The sequence below is a fragment of the Rhineura floridana genome, chromosome 3 (genome assembly GCF_030035675.1).
Source record: "Rhineura floridana isolate rRhiFlo1 chromosome 3, rRhiFlo1.hap2, whole genome shotgun sequence".
NCBI lineage: Eukaryota > Metazoa > Chordata > Lepidosauria > Squamata > Rhineuridae > Rhineura > Rhineura floridana.
In genome coordinates this window covers 163,366,129-163,388,075 of record NC_084482.1, presented here as the reverse complement: position 1 = coordinate 163,388,075, position 21,947 = coordinate 163,366,129, and the positions used below count along the sequence as shown (strand labels likewise).

Genomic DNA, 21,947 nt, shown 5'->3' with positions numbered 1-21,947 from the left:
GCTGACTGGCTGTTAGGATTTTTTTAGTTTGGGTTTTTGGTTATGAATCCTGACTGGTTGTGGGATGCTGAGTTTTCTGCCTTACTCATAGGAATCTTGTTGTGGTTGGTATGGTATTACATTTAGGAAAGTGTTACTGCCTTTTGTGTTGTTTTTTTCCTATTTGCATTTCACTTATCTTTAACCTCACTCCGTTACAGCCATAGAAGCAACAGCAGCATATGCAAGGTAATTAACTCCCATTAGTGATAAGAGCAAGAATTTATAATTATTATTTTAATTAAAACAAGAGGCTTAGGAGTACTTTGAAGAGGACCAGATATTTATTTTCTTTCTGAGCCCAGGACTGGGTCTTTCATGATGCCTGGGGGGGGGGGAAGCAGGAGAGTAGTTGATAAGACAGACATCCTGGCATTGGTAATCTAATTAGCAAGGTATGTGTGGGGTTGTTGCACACTTCCAGGCCCAGTTTCATTTTGAGTATGGAGGTGGAACCTGTGTAGATGTGGTTGATCAAAGGGAGAAGAAATTTTGAGTTAAGCAAAGTTCTGCTTTTATAAAACCTAAGAAACATACAGATACTTTGAATGTCTGAGTGCCTGTACCAGCAGAATACTGGAGGAACTTGTAAAACTTGTTGCAACAGTATTTAGAACAGAGCATGTGGTATGAAAGACTCATTTTCCTAACATTTTGGCTTTTTGTTTTTCTTCACCCACCACATCTCTGAAATATATCGTATATGTAATGGTTAACCATACTAAAAAATGTAAATAAGTTTATTTCGGTCAACGACCAGCAAAGGTTAACCATACTGCTACCCTGACTTACTTTATGTATGTTACTATTTTGTGTTTTTATTATGTTCTTATATTGATTGTGTATTTTTATTGTTTTTATTATATTTGTAAGCTGTGCTGAGCTCTGTTTTTAACAGCAGAAGGGCAGGATATAAATCCTCTTAATCAATCAATAAATATTCCATAGTGTTGGAAACTAGAGTCTAGGCATTTAAGGCTGAAAATGTTGCTTTTTAAAAAATGATTTCTCACATCTTTCCCCAGTTTTTGGTGGTAACTCCTAGGCACAAAAACAAAACAACTGGACAATCCAAATATTAATATGCAAATAATTTGCATAATATGCAAATTAGCCTGCCCGGATTTGTGGAACTGGAATATGGCAACCCTAGACTAGGTGAATTTTTGGTCTGATCCAGCAGGGCTCTTCTTATGCTTAACTGGGCCTCTGTATTGCATCTTCAAGCAAAAGAGACAGTTGTATAGATATAGAAAACAGAGAGAGAATTCAGGCAGCATATTTCTGAGCTGTGGTGAAATGTGGTTAAGTTCATAATTTGAATCAACATATGAAGTTCCAGAAATATGCTTGATTTCTGAGGTTGAAGATGTTTTCATCAGAATGCTTCTCATTTCTCACAGTAGCTGCTCATTGTAAGCTACAATTCCCCTGATCATCTTTCCTTCCCTTTCTCACAGGGTGTAACTGCAAGATCTTGGGGCTATATTTCTATTGTTCCAGCATTCATACTATAAAAAATACAGCTCCTTTCATCTTTCTCATGAGAGTTGACCAAGACATCTCAAGACTGCTAAGGTCAAAAAGGCGGGAGGGGGAGTTTGATACAGCAAATAAACATCAACATGGACAATGATTTTGGAAAATGCAGTAAAAAACTTATTTTTATTTAACAACATTTATATATTGCTTGATTGTAACAAAACCTCTTAAGCTGTTTACAAGAAATATTAAAATTATCAATAAAAAGGTTAAAAATAAGTAATTAAAAAATTTCAAAGACAATTAAAATCAGCAGTAAACTAAAAAGAGATTAAAACACATCAACATCTATGTGTCCAGATAGGCTTGCCTAAACAAAAATGTGTTCGGTAGGTGCCAAAAAGAATACAGTGAAATTTCCTGCCTGATCTCAGTTCCAGGTGTAGGTGCTTACAAGTACAGAGTGAATATTATGTGGTACCGGTAACAGTGCCAGTTCCACAGACTGAAGTGGTCAAATGGGCACATATGGGCTATGATCCCTCAAGTAAACTGGTTAAGGACTTTGTATACAAATAGCAGAGGTGTTATATGTTACAAAGGTCTCACTCCTGTTAGCGACCGTGCTAACTGCAGTTTCTAGGTCAAGCACAAGGGAAGCCCCACATAGAGTGCATTGTAGTAATCCAATCTTTAAGTCACCAATGGCTGAACTACTGTAGTCAAGCTACAGTACAGGATTAAAATACTAATGGTAGGCTTTTTATTTTGTTTTTATTTTTTATTTTACAAAAATGAATGCTATTCCCACTGTGCTTTCAGTACCTTGTCAAAATCACTGTGTAGAACTTTGAAAGTTGACTCATATGTCACCATATGACAACCATCTAGGTAACTAAATGGCTCCGATGCCAAGTGAGGATTGCACATCATTGTTGTTGTTCCACATTGCATGATCCAAAATTAGAGTTTACTCATTCTGTGCAGCACAATGAGAAAATGCCATGAAATGTTCTCACTGTCAAGGTAAACGAAACATGGTGCATGAATTTCCCACAATAGCTTTTTTTAACTTTCCACATTTACGGAAAACATACTTGCTCATTGAGTCACAGGCAATACTTTGTTTGCTCAAAATAGGATTGATTTATCCATGTTTCTTTACAGTACACTCTGTAGCCTAAATCAAGAACAAAATATCTAGTAGAAGAGGTTTGGCACCATTATTTTATGGGAATGTGCTGCAAAGCAGTTGTGTTGAATAGCCCCACTTAGCATTGTTTTCCTTTCACATCCATCACTGTTTAAACAAATGGCACAAATCAATAGCACAGTTAAAGCATCAATTTGCTGGTGACCCATCGAGAAACAGGAATGACAAACCTTAAGAGAGCAAACTTTCTTCTTCTAGGGGAAAACAGTAGTCAGCAATGAAGAAGGGAAGAAATGCTCATTGCTTTTGGCATATTTCATACCAAGCGGAGACAAGGTAGATATAAAGTACGGGCTATTGTCATGAGAAAAATGGGCTTGAGAAGAATATAAGAAGATTTCTGCTAGATCAGGCCAATAGTCCATCTGAGGCAACATCCTGTTTCCCACAGCGGCGTCAAATTCCTGTGGGAAACCTATAAGCAGGACATGAAGGCAATAGCCCTCTCCTGTTGCTATTCAGTGGGACAGTACCTCTGAACTTGGACAAAATGTATATTTATCATGATTACAAGCCACTGATTTATCATCCATGAATGTGGTCCTATACTGTATGCACTCTACATTTAAAGCAGTATCATACCACTTTAAACAGTCATGGCTTCCCCCAAAGAATTCTGGGACCTGTAGTTTGTTAATGGTGCTGAGAGTTGTTAGAAGATTCCCCTCACAGAGCTACAGTTGTCAGAGTAGTTTATCAATTAATCCCTCTTCCTAGGGAACTCTGAGGATTCAATAATGGCTCTGTGAGGGGAATCCAAGTCTCTTAACAATTCTCAGCACCCTTAACAAACCAAAGTTCTCACGATTCTTTGAAGGAAGCCATGCCTGATTCAAGTGGTATGATATTGCTTTAAATGTAGAGTGCAGATGGGGCCTGCAGCCAGTCCTCTCTTAATGTTGCCTAAGGTAGGCAGGGAAGGAGTCCTTTATGAGTATTACTGGAGTGTTATGATAAAGAGCCCCTGCATGTGCTTCCATGACTGGCAAACAGAGGTCCTCACATACTTCTTTATAAATGGTTCCCAGACTGAGTTTATTTAAACTAGACACCATCTCTATTCAGGTGTTTACCTGGGTGCATGTGGACTAAAACTGGGGAGAGCTTTCTGATTGAAAGGGAATGTTTGAAGGAAGATTCCTCCCTTATTGAGGTTTCCAGCTATGAGCAGGATTTTAAGTGTGCTCACTCAAACACACTTTCAGACTTCCCTCTCAGTATGTTAGGGATAGGGAGCCTGAGGGCTGAACACAGCCTTCCAGTCCTCTCTATCTGGCTCTGTATCAGGACTCTCCCGTGCCACTGTTGGAGAATTTTGTATTTCTCCATTGGGAACTTTTGCTGGGGGTCCTTGAATAAAATTTTTGAAGACACAGGCTTGCAGCAAAAAGGTAGGCCTTTATTGGGTGACAAGTGTACACTTGGTAGGGTTGCCAGGTTGTTGGCCTGAGACTGATCTTGATCCTGTATCTTTAGGAGAAGAGAAAGTCAGCCAAGTGCAGGTGTTCTTGCAACTCTGTAATGGGAAAAACCACAAGGTGGAATTCTCCCTTCCCCCTGCACAACTTTTAAAGATACAGAAAACCCCTTGGTTGCCAGGCCCAGCCTCCAAGAGGTCTTCTGTATCTTTGAAAGTTGTGCAGGGGGAAGAAAGAATTCCACCTTGTGGTTTTTCTCATTATAGGGTTCCACAAACACCTGCACTTGTCTGACTTTCTCTTCTCCTAAAGATACAAGATCAGTCTCAGGCCAACACCCTGGCAACCCTAACACTTGGTCAGTCTCCCTCCTAGCGAATGGAGAACTGCAACTTGGCACTGTTTGCCTGGGTTTTTTTATACATTTCAGGACAAAGACTTTAGCATCTACCAATCAGGATTTAACACATCAGACTGACATAAACATGATAGTATTACACAGGCATTTTGCATAGGTACTTTGTACTTTAACACATCAGAATAACATAGACATGACAGTATTACACAGGTATTTTGCATAGGCATTGCATAGGTACTATATTTCTCTGCATCGTGTTCTAGTGAATTTGGTGTTCTAATGAATTTGGCAGTGTTCAGTACTTCACATGAAAGTACATTTTCACAGTGAGCTAAGCATCTTAGCTATTCTGCAATTCTTTCTACGTCTTAGAGGTACCGAGATATTTAGCACAGTGTTATCAATTGTTTTGAGTACAAATAGTTCCAAATGACCAGCATAGTCAGGGAGACAGCTGCAAGAAGAAAAGGATCTGGCTTCCTACTAAACTATTAAAATGTTATGAACCTTTATAGCTTTATAAAAGAATATATTTTGCTTATTATTTATGAATTCCCCATTAGCTATACATGTATGTATATATAAAATTCCCCGTCACCACACCCTCTCATCCCAGGTCACATTTCTCACTGGCCCTCCTTCACACCCTCCTTGAGTGTTTTTGCCTGACTGGAATGTGTCCCTGAACTCTGATAACACTTCTTGCTTGTCAGGATGGAGGGTAGAGAGGGGTGTGCGAGTATTTGTAAAAACTAGCATTTATTACTCCACCTACATTTGTTTTTGGCCCCCACCCACCAGCAGCACATGGCTCCTACAAGGTTGCCCAGAAGGGAATGCATCCCTCAAGATGAAAAAAGTTCCCCATCCCAGCAATACAAGAAAGTCTGAATTGAAGGTGACATGCATTGGGATGTTAGAGGTAGGATTTGTGTGCATGTATGTGAGTTAATGGTTTTAAATGGCATGCAGCTGGTGTACATGAAGACTTTTTCCCAAGGTTTTTAAAACATGTTGTGCAATTTTCAAATAATAATATATTGCTATTTCTTAAATGCTAGTATTTGCCTTTTCTTTAGTTTGTATTTGGCTTTGGGAGCCGGCCTATCCCTTTAATTTCTTTTAATTAAGTGGCCATTGACCTTGGCATATTGAAAATTCTTAGCAGGCTTTTCTTTACCTTGGTCCTCCCTTACAGGCAACTTTATGAACATGTGTAGAGATTTGGCTAATTGTGTTAATCAGAATTCAATGGACACTTCCCTTCTTCTCCCCCATTCCATCCGCATGTTAAATAGTTTGTAGTTAATTGGAACACTTAAAGAAATGCTGCTGTTTGGTTCCTTTCAAAGTAGAATGCTGTATTGCACTAGATCAAAAAACATCTTAATGATGAAGAACCCCTTGTATATGCATTTTTGTGCTTGGTAAATCACTGTTTTCAGATTGAGAAACTAGTTGCAAAGAAGAAATAGCTGGGTCTCCAACATCCATCCCATAACCACTCAGTTCAGAATATTAATTTGATACTTAATGCGTGCCTGTATTCTGAACTGAGTGCAAGTCCCCTGATCATTCTCCTCCACCTCAGATATCAATCTGAGCTAGAGAACTTCTGCCTCCCACATAGAGGTGTCACCAATTTGAAAATGAACTTTAGTAACATACAGTGCTTGCCTCAAATGTGAGATAAACATTATGAACCCTTTAGTTCTTCTACTGCTCCCTCCCACCGACCCACACAAACAAACAAACAAGCACTTGCAGGCTTTCAGTCCGCTGCCCCCCCCCTTCTTGCATACATTGCTTCTGCTCTGCTGGTGGCAGAAAAGAAGGATATTTCTTTTCCTCTAGTATTTGCTGCTAATACAGCAGCAATCTAGGCACTAGAAATCCCAAGAAGTGTAGTAGACTTAGCATTTCTGACATCTAGGAAAGGAGGACTTTTGGAAATTTGGGGAGAAGGAGGATCAAATGGCTGGTGTGTTTGTGTGTGAGAGAGAGGGTGGTGGAATGGGGATTGGAGACTCAGGTTAGATTTGGAAAAGGATTGAGTGCCCCAAAATTGGGAAGGCAAGAGGGTTGGATTTGACTCAGGTGCTGCCAATAATCAAATCTCTTCAGGGTCTGGATAAACCCTTATATACAGCAGCCCAGTCCCTGCAGAACTTGGCAGGTTCTGGCACCACACAGTCTCCCATCCTACTCTGCAAGTAAGGAGTCACCAACCTTTTTGGTTTAGTAGGCACATTTGGAATTTTTAGGAAGTGCCGTGAATGCTAGTCGCACAATGGCTGCTATGGGGGTGTAGCATAACACAAAATGCCTGCCTTAGGGGCATAGCACAATGGCTGCCACATCTAAAATAGCAGAAAAAGAAACAGGGCCACAAAATGTCGTTCCTATTAAAAGGGGACGTATTTGCCGCCGCCATTATTATAGGGAGGACTCGTGAGGGTTTGAATTATGTACGTTTGAAGCCACGTGAGATCGCTTACCCAATAGGGAAGGGCATTTGAGCACCTTATATAAGGCGGCTCCTTTCCTTCCCGCGCTTGCCTTTTTCGCCTCGCGGCACATGCGGTTGGATCTACCTTCCTGCGGCTCCGTTGGCGTATCGCTGTTACAGTTTGCTCTATTCTAAGTTTTTTATTGATTGGTTACCTTCCCTGTATTGTTTTAGTCTTACCATTCCCTTGTTGTGTTCCCCGCCAATCAGCTGGGCGGCAGGCGTTCTCCCCCGCCCACGGGCGGCTTTTTAGCTGGCGCTTTATTCCCGTTTGTTTTACCTTGAATATAAGCCTTGTTTTATTCACTTGCCTTTTGAGTTTGGTGTTTGGATTTTCAATCAGTGGTGTATATGTTCCCGTGTTAGTGGTGAATTTGTTTATTCTACCTGCCCCAGCGTTCGTTTGTTTGCCCTCGTGGGCATATGCGTCAGTGATATACAGGCGATTGGACGATGGCGTTCCGATGCATTTAAATCCTATGTCAGATTTTAATAATAGGAATTTTGTTTTTGTTTCCTTAGGTTTGCTAAGCCTTCCTATTCCTGTGAGGATCGTCTTGTGTGGCCACTCAATTTTGTTCTGGGCTCATCGGCGGGCATCTTCGTCTGCTCCCGGAACTCAGCTGCAGCTTTCTGCCACAGCTACGGTCCATTGGGTAGCCCGTAGGGGCATGCTATGGGATGCGTTTTTACCTTCTGTGTGTCAGATTATGTCGGCGGCCGATCGGCCACATATCTTGTTGGTTCATTTGGGGGAAAATGATTTGGTGCAGCGTCCAGGATTGGACTTGCTGCTCAAGGTTACGCGCGATCTCAAGTGGCTTATTAGCTCGTACCCCCAACTTATAATTGTTTGGTCAGACATGCTAGTCAGAAGGGTGTGGAGGGGTGCTGTTCATCCCAATCGGATCGATAGGTCTAGGAAATGGGTTAACAGGAAAATCAGGGCATTAGTTCTGTCGCTTGGTGGGGCATTCATTCCCCATAATAGAATTAAGTTCCATGCCCCATATTTGTTCCGGGGTGATGGGGTTCATCTTTCGGAGCAGGGGTGTGATTTGTTTCTGGAGGATCTTATGAAGGGTTTACAGGATTTGTTATCTTCATTGGGTTGAGGGGAACAAGCTTAAGCTGATCCCCTCTTGTGGCATAGAATTCGGGCAGGTGAGGTATATGGGGATTATATTTAGTCGGTTAAGGCATCCTGAGAAAGGGGCACTCCCCAGGGAACCATCAGGGCTTCATGCATGATGGTGATCTGGATGGTGTCCTTGTGGGACTGGCTTGCGCATCATGGTGAACGCCTGTACGGTGGGGCCATGGTGTGGAGGTTGGAACCATGCACCTGGCTCCAAAAGCAAGGAGGGGGGATTTCACTCGCATCCTTGACTGTGGAGTTATGCAATGAGGTGAATAGATGCCTTAAGAAGGTGGGCGTGTAGTCCCACGTAGTTAGGTTTAGCCTCACCTGCCCGAAGTACTTATATTTGAATTTGGCTGTCTGGTTTTGGATTTAGCATGTTATATTTAATAAATATAACATTATTCCAATCTTGTGTCACGAGTCTTCCTTGTGGGGTGGCAATGTCGTTCCTATTAAAAGGGGACGTATTTGCCGCCGCCATTATTATAGGGAGGACTCGTGAGGGTTTGAATTATGTACGTTTGAAGCCACGTGAGATTGCTTACCCAATAGGGAAGGGCATTTGAGCACCTTATATAAGGCGGCTCCTTTCCTTCCCGCGCTTGCCTTTTTTGCCTCGCGGCACCCACCCTCCCTCCCTTGTCAGTATGGGCTTTTGCTGGTCGCCAGAATGGGGCCGAGTAGGAATTTTTTGGGGGAGATCCTGATTTCAGAATCCCTTTGGTTTTGCCTACTCCATGCTGCTTGGGTTTAATTCGATTGGCTCTTTGGATGGGTTGGGTTGTGTCAGCTTTGGCGGGCATAGAATTCGGGCAGGTGAGGTATATGGGGATTATATTTAGGCGGTTAAGGCATCCTGAGAAAGGGGCACTCCCCAGGGAACCATCAGGGCTTCATGCATGGTGGCGATCTGGATGGTGTCCTTGTGGGACTGGCTTGCGCATCATGGTGAACGCCTGTACGGCGGGGCCATGGTGTGGAGGTTGGAACCACGCACCTGGCTCCAAAAGCAAGGAGGGGGGATTTCACCCGCATCCTTGACTGTGGAGTTATGCAATGAGGTGAATAGATGCCTTAAGAAGGTGGGCGTGTAGTCCCACGTAGTTAGGTTTAGCCTCACCTGCCCGAAGTACTTATATTTGAATTTGGCTGTCTGGTTTTGGATTTAGCATGTTATATTTAATAAATATAACATTATTCCAATCTTGTGTCACGAGTCTTCCTTGTGGGGTGGCAATGGTGTGGTCATGTCTTGCCCCCCATCAGTCACCCCATCAATAGGGGAAAAGACACCCACATCAGCCACAGCTGCACTCAATGACAGAGAGAAGCTCTCTGCACCTCTCTTCTGTTTAGAACAGAAGGGAATAGGGTTGCCAGGTCTCTAGTTTTTGCGTGTAGACTCTGGATTTTGGGGGTCATCTCTGGGTTAGCCACCTTAATCTCTGGACTCTTCACTTTCATTTTTTTTTAAAATTAAGTTTCTAGGTGGTCTAGTTCAACTAGGGTTGCCAGGTTGTTGGCCTGAGACTGATCTTTAGAAGAAGAGAAAGTCAGCCAAGTGCAGGTGTTCTTGCAACTCTGTAATGAGAAAAACCACAAGGTGGAATTCTCCCTTCCCCCTGCACAACTTTTAAAGATACAGAAAACCCCTTGGTTGCCAGGCCCAGTCTCCAAGAGGTCTTCTGTATCTTTACAAGTTGTGCAGGGGGAAGAAAGAATTCCACCTTGTGGTTTTTCTCATTATAGGGTTCCACAAACACCTGCACTTGGCTGACTTTCTCTTCTCCTAAAGATACAGGATCAGTCTCAGGCCAAGAACCTGGCAACCCTAAGTTCAACAGATATGAACCAAAATGTCAGCCGCCACCCCCCCACAACTTCTATTAGGACTGGCTGCTCTAATCCCCACCCTTTCAGGTTTTTAGCCAATAAGTGAAGTCAGAGTTGTGATTGACAATAGCAATAACTAACCTCATTTCAAGTTCTGAGAACAGTTTCCTTTTTCTGCTTGTCTCACATCAGGAATTCAGTAAATATATAGCATTCAGCAGCATAAAGAGTATTTTCTCTGTATGGGATTGGGATTTGCTTCTGTGTAAACATGAATGGGATTGCACTACAACAGAAGATCACAGCAAGAGCTTGATAGGCATTAAAGTGTACATGCAGGGCTTAATAAATTGCAAAAAAATGGCATATTATACATTTTATCTTTTAAATAATTTTTGAACAGAACTTTTAAAAATTATACATGCTGCAGTGTTATACTTTTCTAATTAAGGAGTCAAACAAGTTTAAATTTTACTGGACTGATAAAAAGGGCAGTTTGTCTTATTCATAACCTGTTTGAACACCTTCCCAGTATGAAGTTTTTCTGGAAGTAAAGCTGCAGTGCTAATTCCACATACCTGGGAGATAAGCCCATTGAATTTGGTAGGACTTACTCTTGAGTAGACATGGTTAGGATTGTGCTGAAAATCTATTGGACTTTTGAGTAAACAGAAAAGGATTGTGTTGTAAATCTTTCTCTCCACCTCCAATCCTTTTTTTTAAAAAAAAGCAATTAGGAAGGGCATACTTAGATGTTCACTGCCTTTATTTGGCAGGAAACTAATACTTTAAAAAATGTTTTCCAATGGCCAACTGGTTTTGACAATGAACTATTATATAGGGTGTATGAATTTTTACATATCCAGTGTGTGTATATATGGAACATTTCCAACAACCCTGTGAGGTAGGGTTGGAAACCAAGGCAGATCACAAGAAATAAAGCCATTTGTAAAATAAATCTCTTTAAAATCCAATAACCATAACAAGTAAGTTGTTGTTGTTATGTGCCCTCAGGTTGATCACGACTTATGGTGACCCTATGAATCAGTGACCTTCAATAACATCTGCCATGAACCACCCTGTTCAGATCTTGTATGTTCAGGTCTGTGGCTTCACATTCATTAGTGAATTAAAAAGAACAATTTTAAAAGATACATTTTTAAACAGGGCTGTAACTCAGCGGTAGAGCACATGATTGCATGCAAAAGTCCAAAATCCAAATTCTGGAAGAGACTGTTGCCTGGAATCCTGAAAAGCCAATGCTAGTCCATATCATCAGTACTGAGCTAGATGGTACCAAATGGCCTGACTCAGTACAAAAGAGGAAAGAGACCCAAGGACCACAGTGACTCCAAAATATATTTATGTATTTTATTTACAACATTTATATACTGCTTTATTGTAAAAAACCTCAAAATGGTTTATAGAAGGAATTAAAAGAATGAAAATATTGGCAAAAACAGTTAAAGACAGGTATTTAAAATGTTCAAAGTAATAAAACCAACAAAGAGTTAAAAACAGATAAAAAACATAATAGCTTCTACATGCCTGGGTAGGCCTGCTTAAACAAAAATGTTTTTAGCAGGTGCCAAGATGAGTACAATGAAGGTGCCTGCCTAATGTAAATAGGCAGGGAGTTCCAAAGCGTAGGTACTGCCACACTAAGGGATGGATTTCTTACAAGAGCAGAACAAGTACTATGTGGCACCCGTAATGTGGAAAGCACACCTTGAACTTGGCCTGGTAGCAAATTGGCAACCAGTGCAGAATTCAGAGCAGAGGTGTTATTGCTGATAGGGTCTTACTTATGTCAGCAATCGTGCCACAGCATTGTGCACTAACTGCAGCCCACAGGTAAGGTTGTGCTGCATGGGGATTTATGTGACTTTGGCTGACTGCCAGGATTTTTTTAGTTTTAGTTAGAAACCTGACTGGTTGTGGGATGCTGAGTTTTCTATCTAAGTCATAGGAATCTTGTTGTGGTTGGTATGGTATTGCATTTAGGAAATCATCACTGTCTTTTGTTTTTGTTTTTCTATTTGCATTTCATTTGCCTCTGATCTTCCTCCCTTACATCCTTAGAAGGAACAACAGTAGTTCCATGTGGTCAGCTCAACCTCCTTAATCCCACTGCTGATGCACCTTGTTATTTGCATTATGGTTTGTTTCTTGCCCAATAGTGGTAAAAGAGAATTCACATACTGGGAAGTGTGGCTTCAATTGCTGTTGTTCCCAAGCTACTGCCTCTGAAGGTGGACCAAACCGTGTGTGTTTTCTCTCTATCAATTATTACTCACTGGAATTGGGTTGGCTGTCAAAGTGAGTTTATAGCAGCCCCCAGAATTGGCAGGGAAGAGTAGAGAATCTTCTTAACTCTTAGTAATTTCTCAGACCTCTCTCCGCATTGTAGGGTCAAGTCTGTAAAGAAGTTTGGAGCAGCCATGTTAAAAGGCAGGCAGGGCATTCCAGGCAGGGGGTAGTCTACCCCGCTTTGATATGGATATTGTTGCAGAGGATCCCTAGTCAAGCCTTACCAACAGCACAGTCTTAACAATATCTACTCAGAAGTATGTCATGTTGAGTTCTATGGGGCTTGTTGTTGTTGTTCTGCTCCAAGTCGATTACGACTTATGGGACCCTATGAATCAGCATCTGTCATGAACCACCCTGTTCAGATCTTGTAAGTTCAGGTCTGTGGCTTCCTTTATGGAATCAATCCATCTCTTGTTTGGCCTTCTTATTTTAATATTCCCTTCTATTTTTCCCAGCATTATTGTCTTTTCAAAATGTCTTCTCATTATGTGTCCAAACTATGATAACCTCAGTTTCATCATTTTAGCTTCTAATCATGATTCTGGTTTAAATTGTTCTAACACCCAATTATTTGTCTTTTTCACAGTCCATTGTATGCGCAAAGCTCACCTCCAACACCACATTTCAAATGAGTTGATTTTTCTCTTATCTGCTTTTTTCACTGTCCAAGTTTCACATCCATACATAGAGATCAGGAATACCATGGTCTGAATGATCCTGACTTTAGTGTTCAGTGATACATCTTTGCATTTTGCAGCCTTCAGGGGCATCTATCCTGAATGCTTTTCACATTAGGCTCTCTTCTTCCTACAATGGCTTTCTCGTGACTGGCCTGGCCAGAGGGCACTTAAACCCTTCTTCACAGAAGCAAGTAGGCTACATTAAATGTTCCTCACCCAAATTCCCTAAGCAGGTATGAAGGAATGATCCTGTCACTTCACCTGGACCCAGAAACACCCTAATTTAGCTAAGATTTCTATCTTAATTTCCAGTCAGAGAAATTTTTTGTTTGAGTGGTATGCTCCAATCAACTGTGGTAGATGCTTAGCGTATCATACTTGATGACATCACTATGGTCTGCCCCTATGACATCACTAGGGCCCACCCCTGAAATCCCACTTTGGGATTCTTCTGACCTGGCAACCCTAGATGGGAAGGTGGGTGCCCAATCATGGCATCTAGTGAAAGGTTGGCATGTTTAAGAGGGAGTTTGTTCAATGCTAGAAAGGCCAAGCCAGTACAAACAGGAACTCAGCAGGAAGAACAAACAGTGTCTCGTGTATTATGGATTTTTGAGGGGGTATTAACTGAGCCTTCATCTACTGTCAGTAGGGATGCCAGGTCAGAAGCATCCCAAAACCTGAGATTTGAGGGGCGGGCCCAAGTGATGCCATGGGGCGGGCCTGAGTGATGTCACGGGGCGGGCTCCAGTAATGTCATTAAGCATCAATCACAGTTGCTTGGAGCATACAATTAAAAAAATATATCTGATTGGAAATTAAGATAGAAATCTTAGCTAAAAGGTGGAGCCTGGGTAGGGAACATTTAATCTAGCCTACTTGCTTACAGCAAGAAGAGTTAAGTGCCTTCAGGCCAGGGCAGTCACCAGAAGGCCACTGCAGGGACAAAGGAGCTTAGTGTTGTGGAGATGTTAGATGGGAGCTTTGGGGAGTAAAGATGGATGCTCCTGAAGGCTGCAATTCTAAACACACTTACTAAGGGATTAAGCCCCATAGAACTCAACAGGACTGACTTCTAAGTAGATATAGTTTGGATTGTGCTGTTGGTAAACCTTGACTAGGGTTCCTCTGAAAATACATCCATATCCAAGCAGGGTTGGCAACCCCCTGCCTGGAATGCCCTGCCCTTATCTTTTAACGTGACTGCTCCAAACTTCTTTACAGATTTGACTCTTCACTTCAGAAAGAGGTCTGAGAAATGAGTAAGAGTAAGAAGTATCTTTTAAAATTGTTCTTTTCAATTCACTCTTGAATGCACATCATACCTAGGGCAGATCCACACCATTCATTTAAAGCACATTCAACACCCATTTGAAGCACATGAATCCCAGCACAGAATCATGGGAACTGCAGCTTGTTAAGAGTGGTGAGAACTATAACTGTGAGGGGGAAATGACACTTCCCAGAATTCTTTAGGGGAAGTCCTGCACTTTAAATGCAAGTTGGATGTGCTTTAAATGTATTGTGTGAATCCACTTAATAAATTTTGCCTGCATGTATATTGTTTTAATTAATTTTTCAAAATGGAAATGAGCTATAAACTGTAGTGGGTGACCATGGGCTACTCACCATCTCTCAGCCTATCTGCCCCTCAGGATGAAAACAATGGAGAACCATGATTACCCCAAGACATACTTAAAATGTAAAGGAAGTATTGTACAATCATAGTGTGAAATCGGATACTTATAGGGACACAGTATGAGAAAACTGGGCAGAAGTAATGAGTGGGGTACCACAGGGCTCGGTCCTGGGCCCAGTGCTCTTCAACATTTTTATTAACGACTTGGATGAGGAGGTACAGAGCATGCTTATCAAATTTGCAGATGATACAAAATTGGGGGGCATAGCTAATACCATGGAAGACAGAAACAAAATTCAAAGGGACCTTGTTAGGCTGGAACATTGGGCTGAAAACAACAGGATGAAATTCAACAGGGATAAATGCAAAGTTCTACACTTTGGAAAAAGAAACCAAATGCACAGTTATAAGATGGGGGAGACTTGGCTCAGCAATAAGACATGTGAGAAGGATCTTGGAATTGTCATTGGTCACAAGCTGAATATGAGCCAACAGTGTGATGTGGCTGCAAAAAAAGGCAAATGCTATATTAGGCTGCATTAACAGAAGTATAGTTTCCAAATCATGTGAAGTATTAGTTCCCCTCTATTCAGCACTGCTTAGGGCTCATCTTGACTGCTGCGTCCAGTTCTGGTCTCTGCACTTCAAGAAGGATGCAGACAAACTGGAACAGGTTCAGAGGAGGGCAACAAGGATGATCAGGGGACTAGAAACCAAGCCCTATGAGGAGAGAGAGACTGAAAGAACTGGGCATGTTTAGCCTGGAGAAGAGAAGAGTGAGGGGAGATATGATAGCACTGTTCAAGTACTTGAAAGGTTGCCACACAGAGGAGGGCCAGGATCTCTGCTCAATTGTCCCAGTGTGCAGGACACGGAATAATGGGCTCAAGTTGCAGGAAGCCAGGTTTCGCCTGGACATCAGGAAAAACTTCCTAACTGTTAGAGCCATACGACAATGGAACCAATTACCTAGAGAGGTGGTGGGCTCTCCAACACTGGAGGCCTTCAAGAGGCAGCTGGACAGCCATCTGTCGGGAATGCTTTGATTTGGATTCCTGCATTGAACAGAGGGTTGGACTTGATGGGCCTTATAGGCCCCTTCCAACTCTACTATTCTATAATTCTATGAAAATATTTATATAAGCATGACTATCGAATATGTTTATTATTTATGCAACCTGTAAAGATATTTATAGTGCAATCCTATGTTTGTTTACTCAGAAGCAAGTCCCAATGTATTCAATGGGGCTTACTCAACCAGGGAAAACTTTACCCTGAAGTGATAAGGAACTTGTTCTTTTAGCAAGTCTTTTAAGTTGAGACCTTATCCCAGTCTGTTGGAATTGCTTTTTAATATGTTTTTAAACCTTTTCCTTAAAAAAATGTTTTTAAAGCTTTAAAAAATGTTTTTTAAGATGTTTTGTTTTAATATATTTTAAAGTCTGTTTGTATAATTTTTAAAGTGTTTTTAGTGCTTTTGTTTGCCGCCCTGGGCTCCTACTGGGAGGAAGGGCGGGATATAAATCAAACAATAAATAAATAAAAATAAATAAATAAACTTCATTCATCCAACCAAAAATTTGGAATCATGCCACTTTAAGCTGTTTTCCAACTGTTTATACTTTTTATGATTATTGGTTTTTAAAGTGATTTATTTGTTATTGTGAGCTGCCTTGGTTTCCAATCACCAACCCTACACACACACACATATATGCAGGTGTAAAAATACACCCCATATAATAGTTTATTGTCAAAACAGTTGGTCATTGAGGAACATTTTAAAAAAAATAGTATTAGTTTTCTACATAATAAAAACTGTGATAAACCCTGCCTAATTTCTTTAAAAATAGGGTTGGAGGGGGAGAGAAAGATTCACAACACAAACACAAGTCTGCACTATGTTTACTCAAAAGTCCCATTAATTTACAGTACAATCCTAACCATGTCTACTCAAAAGTAAGTCCTAATGGAGTTCAATGGGGTTTACTTCAGGTACATGGGATTATAATTGTTTTACTCCCAGAAAAGCAGATATTGGATTAAATACTTTCATATTTCATAGCCCAGGGTCTGACTCTTGGACAGAAGAGAAAAAACAACGTTAAGCCATATTACTTACGCAAACTGCAAAAATCTTAAAACCACCATTTTCTGACATTGAAATAAAGCCTAGGCATGCCTGGATCAACAAGTCACAACCCTGGCTTCATTGGCTACAATCCTGAAAGGGTGGGGTTACAGCCAGAGCCTTGAAAACTTACTTTTTAAAACTACAACTCCCATCAGCCCCAGCCAGCATGGCCACTGGATTGGGCTGATGGGAGTTGTAGCTAGAGCAAGGAATTGTTTTAGAGATCTGTAAAAAACCATTGTGCGGGTTTTTTTTTGATGTTTTGGTGTATATCTCGGGCACCAGACCACCTAGAAATTTATTTTTTAAATTGAAGCTGAGAGTCCGGAGATTAAGGGGTGCTAGCCAGAGAGCCAGAGGGGCCCTCCAAAAATGGAGACTCTGGCCAAAAACCGGAGACCTGGTAACTCTAACTGTCAGGCACACTGGCACCCATCAGCACAGGGAAGGGCATCTCCTGGTTTTAGGAGTAGGGTGGATGACATGGATGGAGGCAGTCCTTACAGTATTCCTGGACCTAAGCTATGTGGCATTCATTATATGAATTTGAAAAGCAGACCTCCATTGTTAATAATAATAATAATAATAAAAAGCTGTCATCTGTAGCATTATATTTCATACTCAAGAGCTATTTGGCTGTCTTGCACAATGTGATGCAGTTTTATTTTGCTCACCAGAATTGCTGTAATCAACAAGCTCATATGGAGTTTCCTTTCAGAAATTACCTAGATAGTGTGATATGTTTTCCATTTACCTGAGTGGTAAGAGGTTCCGGGGCAGTGCATACTCAGGTTTGTGAGGAGAGATCACTTGGAGATTTAACCATGTTTATGTATCATTTGAGTTAGTTTTCAGTTATAAAAATTTTGCATAAGTGGAGACAGACATCACAGCACTTCTACAAGCATGAAATGCCCCTTTGCCCCACATCATTTTTCCAGAACTCTAATTCCAGTGCTCACTTTCTATATCTAACTGCAGTTTCTCTTTTGTTTCTTTTCGCAGACACACACAGATCTCCATCAACCCCTCCCCGATTACTGAGATTTTTTCCGGGGGGGGGGAGAGACTATTGGTGGTCTCCCATGGCTCAGATGCACAGCTCATGATTACTAGAAGCTGTGCAGCCACTGTTGTGGGCCCGAGCCTGCAGAACTCCCAACTGAGACACCCTCCTTGCTGAATTCAGGCACATGACTTAAGACTTTCTTGTTCCAGCAAGCATTTTAAGGCAGTGTTATGTTTTATGATAAATTTTGTTTGTTTTATTGTTTTTCTGTTGTATGTTTTATTGTGATGTACACTACTTAGAAATGTGAATGATTAAGTGATATTTATTTATTTATTGGATTTATTAGTCGCCCATCTGGGAGGATATCCAACCACTCTGGGCGACGTACAATCAGAAGTATAAAATTACAATGGACATAAAAACATTAATACATTAAAATCACCACGAATAACTGCAGAGCCCACAGAACCTAATTTTAAGTTGTTCTGAGTGATATATAAATGCCTTACATAATAATAAATAAATCATGGGGAACGGGCACTGCAGGAAATGCTTCCTCAATCTTCCGATGGTTTTCCACCCCACCTCTCACCATTCTAAACATCCAAGGAAGGTTACTATGTCAAGGAACATCAACCAGCCATTAACATTCTTTGGGCAGGGTGGCTGACATGGCTTGCCCCACTCTATTAACAATATTAAGAGAAAAAGCAAAATTCCCAGAAGGCATTTCCCCCCCCCCAATCATCTAAACTTGCAACTACAGTGAGAGAAAACCTACTTGTATTAAAGTAGTTTCCCCAAGTGGTGGCAGACTTTTGAAAGTGATTAACAAAAGCCTTCCCTGTGGGTTCTGCAATCATGAGGAATATTTAAATCCACACTATGATTTTAGTGGAGAAAAATCTCATATTTCCATCAGATAGCAGATTTCATTTCATAATATTCTGTGTTGCAGTTTCATGCACAGAAGTTCATGTCAGCTGCAAAACATTGAATAAAAAGTAGTTGCATGTGCCAATGCAACTGGTGCACTCTACGTAAAATGCTCTGTGCAGTCTAACACTATTCTTGCTTTGCTAAGAATTAGTTCACACATTCACTTGAGATCTAACAATAGCAACCACTGAGGCCAGGTCAAGCAAAGAAAGCCAGCTCAGAATGAGACCAGTGCTTCCTTCAACAGACACTTGGGTAAATTAGAAGTTCAGTGCCAGTGGGCAGCCAAACAGGGCCCAGGCCTGAGGACCCCTGGGAGGATGGAGGTTCTGGTCTGCAATTCGTGCCAGCATTGGGTCATTGGATATGATTTGCAGCGCACATCAACCCCTTACCCCAGGCTATAAATCATGCCCCACAATCTGACGCTGATGTGGATTTTGAAGCTCCACCCTTCCAGACAACATCCCCCAATGCAGTTGGTACAGGCTTAAATAAGCCCAATCACCCCATCTCCTATGTTGCCATGTCAGTATGTGCACACAGAGTGCTAGTGCTCTAACATGGCGATGCGGGAGGCAGAAGCCAGGCCTATATAAGCCCGTGCTGGCTGCATGGGGGGTGCCTGAGGGCCCCCTCATGCCTGGCTGGCTGGCCCCGGGAAATTATATTAATCTCACTTTGCATGAGTGAGCACTTTTGTCCCTTTTCAGTGCAATCTCCCCAAAACTGGCAAACGGAAGGTGCTTTTCAGTGCTTCTGAATATAGATAAGAAAAGCACTTAAAACCTTTTTGGCATGAGTGGATCCCTCAACTGTATGGATCACCTTGAAGACTTAGTCCCGTGTTTCACAGTGAACTATGATCAGTTCAACACTATGGGCTCTTCCAGGGTGGTGGATTTTTGTGGGGGTATTGTGTAATAATAGTGTATTAGTGGTGGATTTATACAGGGCCATCCACACATTCCACTTCCTTAGTTGTTCTGTGATGCTTTCTCAGCTTTACCATATTATTGCCATTTGGGGGGGCACTCTTGCTCTACAGCAACAAAAGAGAGACAACCCCCCCTCCGAATATTTGTGGTATGAAAGGGTGTGGGGTTTCAGCAAAAAGCTATGGGACATGCACCACTGGAAATGAAGCAGTATTAGGGATGGGGTTATAGCTCATTAACAGAGCATCTGCCTTGCACGCAGAAGGTCCCAGGTTCGATCCCTGGCATCTTCAGGTAGGGCTGGGAGAGACTTCTGTTTGAAACCCTGTGGAGCTGCTGCCAGACAGTGTAGACAGTATTGAGCTAGAGGAACCAATGGTTCTGACTGTATAAGGCAGCTTCCTATGTTCCAATATCTGTCTCAACACTTTTGCAGCTGCAAACAGTATTGAAAGCAGGATTGTGTATGATTCCCATGATACCATAACAAGCACAAATTATCAAGAATGCCCAATAAATTGAAAAAGTGCACATATGAAAAAGTGAATGTCTTCTCCACTGACATAAGATCCAAAGGCTGTGATAGTGGAGACGACAGAACTTTCATACTGTCAGTCTGTTTGCCTAACAGTTGCAGTTAGTATGTGTTTAAAACAAAACAAAGCTTCACTGTCTTAATCCAGCCAAAGTGGCTTGAATTCTAGCAAAATGTGATGATTTGTGTCAGGAAGCAGCAGCACCCATTTGTTTTTCATAAGGTGATTCCTGTAGACATATATCTGTGCAGCTTGAATGGGAATGAAGGGGTGCAGCATTTTTGCAGGTTATGCCAAAAATGCTTAGGAAGTGAGGGTTGGACACATGATCCTGTTTCTCCTCCACGCACATTCAGTGTCATGTGTGATCATCATTCCCTTGGTGATAACATGTGAATGTAGCTGCTGAAGCAGGGCTCCTGATCTTACTGTAGAAATCATGACGAGGTAGCTTTTGTTTCATCATGAGACTTATGACAACCAAAGGTTGTAATTTCCACTGCCACATCACAATAGGCATATAGTTTATATTTTTTGTGCCAATGTACCTCCGTTCCAAACAAAATGCACCTGTTGGACTTCTTCCTATCTGAAAGTGCCAAAGGCACAGGAGTCCTGATTTAGGAGGACAGGGAGGAGAAGAAAGGTAGACTAGCAACCCTGAGAGGAATAATTATTTCTTCTTCTTTTATTATTGCTCTTTTGGAAGGATCCCCTGCCAGTGGCAAATGAACTGATGCACTAAAATGTATAGCAAGCAGGTTTTTGCCAGATATTTAAATGCTGGAAATCAAGACCATGTTTTCTAAGGCTCACTTGGGAAATACCATCTAACTCTTTTATCTGCCCATTAGGTTCACTTTGTTCATTTTCAGCAAGTGTGTCTGATTGCTTCCACTGAGTTCTTTGCTTAGGGAAGCCCTGACATTGCTAAACATTTTAGCTGTGTTCTCTTGGCTCTTCTTAAACAGCCAGCTGATAAACAGCACATGCATATCGGGGGGGGGGGAGAGAAGAGGTGTTTTAAGAGTTCTTTGAAATTAGGAAATGGAAAAGGAAAATGAATGCTAATTTTATAAATGGTGACAATGGGCTGCTAGAGGAAGAAAATATTTTAAGGCAAGAAAGCGACACAAGAGAAGCAAAGTACAGTAACTGAAAGCATTCTCCATTTACAATAGTCTGCTCAGTCAAGAAAGAGCAGTTTTCAAATTGCAGCCTTCAGATCCATCTTTCTTCACAATTTCTGCAAAGTGATGCTGGGATTCACACCAGTCCAGGTGGTTTGTTTACTGTTGTGGTGGCAATAGGTGATAGCGCTCCACTCCTGGGTTTCTAGATGTCTCCAAGTCCAAACAAGATTGCCCCTAATTAAAAAGTGTCATTGGGTTGCTTCCAGATAATTTGTTTATTGAGCACTTGCTTTGATTTGTTTGTGGGGAGATTATACATTGGCTATTTACTGAGCATTCATCTTGATTTGTTTGCAGTGTGATTAGACAGAGGCAGCTATTTATTGAAAAATTATTCTGATTGTTTTCAGGGAGGTTAGAAGGCACTGTGTCAAGTGCATGTTATCTCACGCTTTCCAGTGCATTTTCCTTGTTGGAAAAAAAACTGATTGGGAGGGTGATGCAAGAGCATCAAATCTACTTTAATTTTGTAATCTGAATTTGCCAGTATCTGATTAAATCCTATCTGAAAATAGTGGCAGTCTGGAGGTGCCCATAGTCACAGGAAACATGACTGTCCCTTGTCAAAAC

General features: G+C 41.5%; 1 long non-coding RNA gene across 1 annotated transcript in view; it reads left to right on the top strand.

Moving 5' to 3' along the window:
• Positions 1-17,971, top strand: part of LOC133382353 (uncharacterized) — a 91,354-nt gene extending 73,383 nt beyond the window's left edge. The window contains exon 3 of the long non-coding RNA XR_009761918.1: positions 17,765-17,971. This is a non-coding gene — a long non-coding RNA (uncharacterized LOC133382353). The remainder of the gene's footprint in view (positions 1-17,764) is intronic.
• The last annotated feature ends 3,976 nt before the right edge of the window (positions 17,972-21,947 follow it).